General features: G+C 47.2%; 1 pseudogene; it reads left to right on the top strand.

Annotated features, from left to right (window-relative positions):
• The first annotated feature begins 38 nt into the window (after window positions 1–38).
• Window positions 39–3,918, top strand: LOC122546408 (annotated as a pseudogene).
• Window positions 3,919–7,215: the final 3,297 nt, after the last annotated feature.

Here is a 7,215-nt window from a genome sequence, read left to right as displayed (position 1 = left end):
TTCCATGCTGGACATCTCTATGACTCTATGACTGACCTTTCTTGTCTGAGAAAGAGATGGTGATTATGCAAGAGGTGAAGCCGGAATGCTACAGCAAGTGGTATCTACCAGCAGGAAGGATGGAACAAAATGAACCCATTGTCCAGGCCATCGAGAGAGAGGTCCCGGAGGAAACCGGCCTGGATTGGGACCTGTAAACCCTGCTGAGTGTGGAGGAGAGGGCTCCCCACTGGGCCCGCGTTGTCTTCATGGTCAGAGTCACAGGTTTGCATCTCTCCGTCAGTGTCGAGGGATTGGGAAAGCTGGTGCTGGGTGATACTGAGTGCAAGTCACTGTCAGGTGATCAATGTGACAAGGTGGCAGACTGGGTGGATGAGGTTCAGTGAGTGTGAGCTGCTGCATTTTGATCAGAAAGATAATGAAATAGGGGCGTACAATTCAAAAGTTGCTCCAGGAGCAGGGGCACCTGGATGTGTATGTGCACAGATCACTGAAGGTGGTAGGAAAGGTGAAGACAGCAGTTAATAAACACACAGTGTCCTCAGCTTTATTAATAGGGGCATAGAGTACAAGGTGATGTTGAACTTGTACAAGACCCTTATTCAACACCAGCTGAGGTCGTCTGTCCAGTTGTGTTCAGAAAGGTGTGAACACGTTGGAGCGAGAGGACAGAAGAGATTAACAAGGCCAGTTGCAGGGATGAGAAACTTCAGTTGTGAGGATGGGTTGATGAAGTTGGGTCAGTTCGCCCTGGAGGGAAGATGGCTGAGAGGGAGATCTGAGCGAGGTTTCCAACATCATGGGTGGGCTGGAGATAGAGAGGGAGGGGTTGTTCCTGTTTGTAAAAGAAGCAGGAACGAGCGGGGAAAAGGTTTAAAGAGAGGTGCAAAGGGTGATGGGAGGGAATTGTTTTCACCCAGAGAGTGGTTAGGGTGTAGAATATACTGCCTGGAAATGTGCAGGAGGCAGGGTCAATTGGGGCATTGCATGGTTATTGTGATAGAAATGCTGAGCAGGGATATGGAGAAAAGGTACAAGATTGACATGAGATAGTATAGACACAATGGGCCTAATGGCCTTCTCCTATGCCATACCCATTCTGTGATTCTGAGCAGTGGTGAGGTGGGGTTGGTGCTTTGAGTGTCAAACAGTATAGCACAGGAACAGGCCCTTCGGCCCATGATGTGTCAAATTAAACTGATCCCTTCTGCCTGCCCTTGGTCCATATCCCTCCATCTCTTGCCTGTTCATGTGCCAATCCAAAAGTCTCTTAAATGCCCCTGCCAGTCTGCACTCCCACCCCTGGCAGCAGGTTCCCCACTCCTACCACTCTCTGTGTAACAAACTCACCCCTTCACATCTCCTTTGAACACTTCCCCCCTCACCTTAGATGCATGCCCCTCTCTGATTGGACATTTCGACTCTCGGAAAATGATTCTGACTGTCAACCCTGTCAATGCATCTCATACATTTATAAACTTCTATCAAGTCTCCCCTCGGCCTCTGCCACTCCAGAGAAAACAACCTGAGTTTTTCTAGCCTCTCCTTGTAGCTCCAACCCTCTAATCCAGGCAGCATCCTGGTCAACCTCTTCTGCACTCTCTCCAAAGCTTCCACATCCTTCCTGTTATGTGGTGACCAGCCTTATAAAGCAGCAGGATGTACTCATGTGCTCTTATACTCAGTTCCCTGACCAATCAAGGCAAGCAAGCCATACTCCATCTTTACCACCCTGTCTACTTCCATGGATACTTTCATGGAGTTATGTACTTATTAGAATCCCTACCGTGTGGCAACAGGCCCTTCAGCCCAACAAGTCCACACCGACCCTCTGAAGAGTAACCCACCCAGACCGATTCCCCTACCCTATTACTCCAAATGTACCCCTGACTCATGCCTCTAACCTACACATTCCTGAACACGATAGGCAATTTAGCATGGCCAATTCACCCTGACCTGCACATCTTTGGACTGTGAGAAGAAACCGAAGCACCTGTGGGAAAGCCACGTGGACACGGGGAGAATGTGCAAACTCCCACACAGACAGTCACCCGAGGGTGGGATCAAACCCGGGTCCCTGGCGCTGTGAAGTAGCAGTACTAAACACTGAGCTACCATGCCACATAACTTGAACCCCAAGATCCCTCTGTACGTTAGTGCTATTCAGAGTCCTGCCCTTAACTGTATACTTTGCCTTAACATTTGATCTCCCAAAGTGCAGCAACTTACACTTGGACAAATTAAACTCCATTTGCCATTTCTCTCCTCATGTCTGCAACTGATCTGTATCCTGCTGCACTATCCCTAACTTCACCGATCTTTGTGCTGTCTGCAAACTTACGAACCCACCCATCTATCTTTTCATCCAAGTCATTTATGTTTCACAAACAGCAGATGTCCCAGTATAGATCCCTGCTGAACATCACTAGTCACGGACCTCCAGCCTGAAAAACACCCTTTCACCACTACCTTCTCTGGGCAAACCAGTTCTGAATCCATGTGGCCACAACACCGTGGATCCCATGCCTCTTAATCTTCACAATGAGCTTATCATGAAGGACCTTGTTGAAAGCCTTAACAAAACCCATGTAAACAACATCACCTTTGTCACCTCCTCAAAAAATTCAATCAAGTTAGTGAGACTTGACCTGTCCTGTACAAAGCCATGCTGACTGTTCCTAATTAAGCCATCCTTTTCCAAATGTACAGACGTCCTATCCCTAAGAATTCTTCCCAATGGTTTCCCAATGACTGATGTGAGAATCACCGTTTCCAGGATTATCCCTCGTTCCCTCCTTGAACAGAGGAACAACATCAGTTACTCACCAGTCCTCCGGGACCTCTCCAGTGACTAGTGAGGACTCAAAGATTTTGATCAAGGCCCCAGTGATCACCTCTCTTGCCTGTCTCAGTAACCTGGGGGAGATACCATTGGGCCCTGGGGACTTTCCATCTTTATGTTCCTCAAGAGACCCGACATCACTGCTTTCGAGATCTCAAAATGCTGTAGGATATTAGGATGCTCCACGCTGATCTCACTAACTTCCATATCCTTTGAGGTGACGACTGAAGCAAAGTACTTATCTGCCTCCAAGCACAGGTTCCCTCCTTTATCCTTGAGTGGTCCCACCTTTACCCGCACTATCCTCTTGTTTTTAATGTCTGTACAGAATGCCTTGGCTTTTGTGCCTTAGCTTATTGACTTGAAACGGAGACAGTTTTCATACGTCATCATTCAGCTTACTTTGGAGATAAGCATCATTCACAATGAGAATTTTTAGCTGTTAAACGGGGTGGGGTGCAATTGTCGTGTCTGAGTGTGAAATTACTGACGCGATTGTGTTTGCAGGAGGAACTCTGAAGAGCATGTCAGAGAGTGATGTCAAATCCTTGCAGGTGAAGTGGTGGGATAGAGTGTCGCCCACTCCTCTCTGAGCCAGGGAGTGAAGTACAAGGAGAAGTGACTGTGCTCATTGAGATGTCCTGCTCGCTTGTCTGTCACAGGGTCTTGGTGGCCTTTCTCAACAACAGCAACGACCTCTGGAAGCTGGCCAACAACCAGGAGTGGCCTTACTTCACCGTGACGGCTTGCGGCTTGTCCTCTGCCGAGCTCTCGTGCAGCGTCGATGTGGAGCAGGGAGTGCCTGAGGGAATCGCAGCTCAGGCTGCAAATACACAGCATTCTGAGTTTGCAGCACACTGGTGCAGTCTCTGGGAAGACCGACAGGGTCTGCTTCAATGTCCTGGTCACCATCGCCCCACTGGAAGGCACGTACAGCCAGTTCCCTCTCGATATCAGCAGTGTGACATATGCCTGGCACCGAGTCCACAATGACAATTTCAAACTTCAGTTGCTGGAGAGGTTGTCCTTCTGTTTTGTTGTGCCTTTCTTGAATTAAAATCTGGTGGGAAATGATGGAGGAGCGACCACTTTCATTGTGTCGATAGACTTCCATCAAGCAACTGGATGCTCTGAACAGGAATATTGATGCTGGGGTGGTGTCATTCCCTTGACCGAAAACACCAAGACGAGAGCACAAAATGCAGCCCAAGTGTTGGTTGCAGGGATGTCAGCATCATCTTTCGATTGGCTGCAACGCAAGGCCACACACTCTTTAACCAAATCGATTTAAATGGATGCATTGGCTGGCTCATAACTCCATCTGAGGGCAGGCAAAAGCTTGCCAGAGCAAATGAGTGAATGTGTGTGTGTGAGGGGAGTGAGTGAACAGGTCCTGGCTGAACAGATGCAACGCCAACGTGGAGTTTGAATGTACTGGTGCAGTGTGTGGTTTGTTGTGGACAGACTTGAGAAATTTGTGTCAGGTCTCTCCCCCTCTTCACTACCTGACCTGAAGCAGATTGTTCTTTAATTCCCTCCTTATTTTTTAGTCAAAGATAAAAACACCAGATAAATTTGTCCCCTCCCTGTATTAATGGACCCCTGCCTTCACAAGGACTACAGTACCAGTGCAGTGAAGTTCATCAGTCAGTTCAGACTTAAAGATTCAACTGAGGGACACCAGATGACTATGGCCTGGGTGTAAAAGGCCCATGATGTGTTAAATCAGCCATGTCCACATTGAATAGGGGGGTTAGGCTCGACAGGCTGAATGGCCTACTCCTGTCCCTCTGTTTAACCATGTCCTTGTTCTCTGTGTAAAAGGCCCATGATGTGTTAAATCAGCCATGTCCACATTGAATAGGGGGGGTTAGGCTCGACAGGCTGAACGGCCTACTCCTGTCCCTCTGTTTAACCATGTCCTTGTTCTCTGTGGAGATGGCAGCCTGGAATTGCAAAGCTAACCAGTAGTTTTGGGAGTTGGAGGCAGTTTCTTGTCTTTAGACATCCTTGTGAAAGGTTTTTCAGGAAGTTCAACTGAATTGTGACTTGTACTTCCCTGTGTTGATGAAGGGAGGGCTGTTTCTGTTTGAAACTTGCTGGGAGAACAAATATTGGGTTGACAGCTGTTTTTTCTAATTTTTGTACCAGAGGATTTTCTGTTGTTGCCTGGATGATGAGTTTTGTCAGTGAATGTGGTGCAGAGCAGCATTGATCCCTTTTACTTCATCCCCCCTGCTGTTTCAGAATTACACAGAGGCAGTCTCGCTTGGATAAGTCGATTTGGACGCAAGTGGGAACACAGTACACTGGAGGATAAAATGGCTGTTTGTAAGTGTGAGTGAATGTTCACATATTAGCTGTTTGGTATTAAAATGGGATCTTGTTTGCAAGTTGAACATTCAGAAATTGAGTTTCTGGATTAGTGGTGCTGGAAGAGCACAGCAATTCAGGCAGCATCCGAGGACAGGCCTCCTCGGATGCTGCCTGAATTGCTGTGCTCTTCCAGCACCACTAATCCAGAATCTGGTTTCCAGCATCTGCAGTCATTGTTTTTACCTCTATTCAGAAATTGAGTACTGCCTGTAGTTACCATTGAGTCATTTTGGTCCATTGCAGAGGTAAACTCAAAAGCGATTTACACATGGTCTTCTAAGGTTGGTCGAGCCAGCAATTTGGTTGCATTGGGTTTTCTGTTCTTGGATATAATCACTTCTATCAGAGCTTAGAGTACAATAATTAGTATTCCAGTCTCATCAGGAGATATAGGAGCATTGACAGTGTTAGATAATCATCCAGTTACAAATAGACGCCACACACAGATCGTGTGAAATTGATGAATACTGGTTTATATCTCACAATATGGGGGAAGAGAAATTGACAGGGACTGGTACCGAACCGACACTCTGCACAGTAAGTCAAGGGTTCTCCTCCCTGAGCTGCAGGTGCAGATAGTTGTGTAGTGTTAATGACAAGACAAATGAATTACATTACATTCCATGGAAAACAATCAGTTATCTGGTAGTATCAATCAGGTAATAATTCTAACAGGAGGTTCTGTTCCTCTGCTAGAGCAGGGGCCCCTAGCCCCACTCCCTCCCATTTATCTCTCCAACCCGAGGCTCCCAGCCTCATTCCTGATGAAGGGCTTTTGCCCGCAATGTTGACTTTCCTGCTCCTCGGATCCTGCCTGACTTGCTGTGCTTTTCCAGCACCACACACTTGACGCTAATCTCCAGTATCCTGGTTTCAATGGGTCTGCAGGGTAGTGTGGATTCTTGTCAGATATCTAGGTGCTACTCAGTCGAGGTAGGCTTTGTGGGGTTTCAGTACCTGAGGAGGCTGGGGATGCCCTCAGGGCTGCTGGAGTGGTGATGCTGTTGAGGAAGGAAGTCTGTTATCAGATCATCGAAGGAGTGTACTCCTTTCGTCTGGAAGCTGTTTAGGTAATGTCTTGTTTTGCTGTTTAGTTCCTGAGCTGATTGTGGTCAAGTTGAGGAATTATGGGTATGCTCTGTTTAGCTAAGAACAGACATGGTTTCTGTGAACAAGTAGTGGGCAGGCAGAGTAGTTTATTTTTCTCCCACAGACAGTCTGACTGATGTTGACATCTGAGAAACTTCGGGAGGGCTAGAATCCAGTCCACGTAATGATTTAATGTGCCTTCAAAATAGTTAATGAACCCATGTATCTGTGCCTTGAATCGGTTTTTACTCCACTTGTGAGAATGCATGTGTTCCCAGCAGTGAACAGGTCAGTTTTTAAACTTTATCTCTAATTCCCATAACCGTGAGGTGATGCTGGGAAAGCTGATTAGCAAGATTATGAATGTTCCTTCTGTGATCTTGACCTTCGGGGCCTGAACCCAGACCTCTGCACCGCCCCCAGGATGTGCCATTAACATGTGGGGCTTGAACTTGTGATTCTCAGGCAAACAGTCACAGTAACGAGTAACTGAGTGAACCAGCAACAATCCTCTGGTCCAGGACCGTACCCTCATCCCATCCCACAGAACGAGACTTCTGTGGGAGTCCATCTCCATCTCAGCCATGCTTATTTCAGACCGGAGAGGTGTACCGAACTGTCATTGAGTGTGAGTGTATGATTGAACATGTGCTTGACAGGGTGTATGATTGAATCTATACTTGGATGTGTGAGTGAATAAATGTAAGCACAGACAGCTGGGGAAATAAGTCGATGTGAGCTTGTGTTGAGTGAATATATCTAACAGGGAAAGCATGCCTGTGGACAAGCATGAGCGGCTGGCTAGTTCAACCTGCCAAGCTTTATCGAGGCTGACTGACTCTTCTGACAAGGTCCTGTCAGAGTGGAATTCAGTAAATGTGACTCCGCTATTCAAGAACAGAAGGGCT

The sequence above is a fragment of the Chiloscyllium plagiosum genome, unplaced genomic scaffold, assembly GCF_004010195.1.
Source record: "Chiloscyllium plagiosum isolate BGI_BamShark_2017 unplaced genomic scaffold, ASM401019v2 scaf_4683, whole genome shotgun sequence".
In the NCBI taxonomy this organism is placed as follows: Eukaryota; Metazoa; Chordata; class Chondrichthyes; order Orectolobiformes; family Hemiscylliidae; genus Chiloscyllium; species Chiloscyllium plagiosum.
Note: the sequence above shows the minus strand (reverse complement) of the source record. Positions and strands in the feature narration are given on the sequence as shown.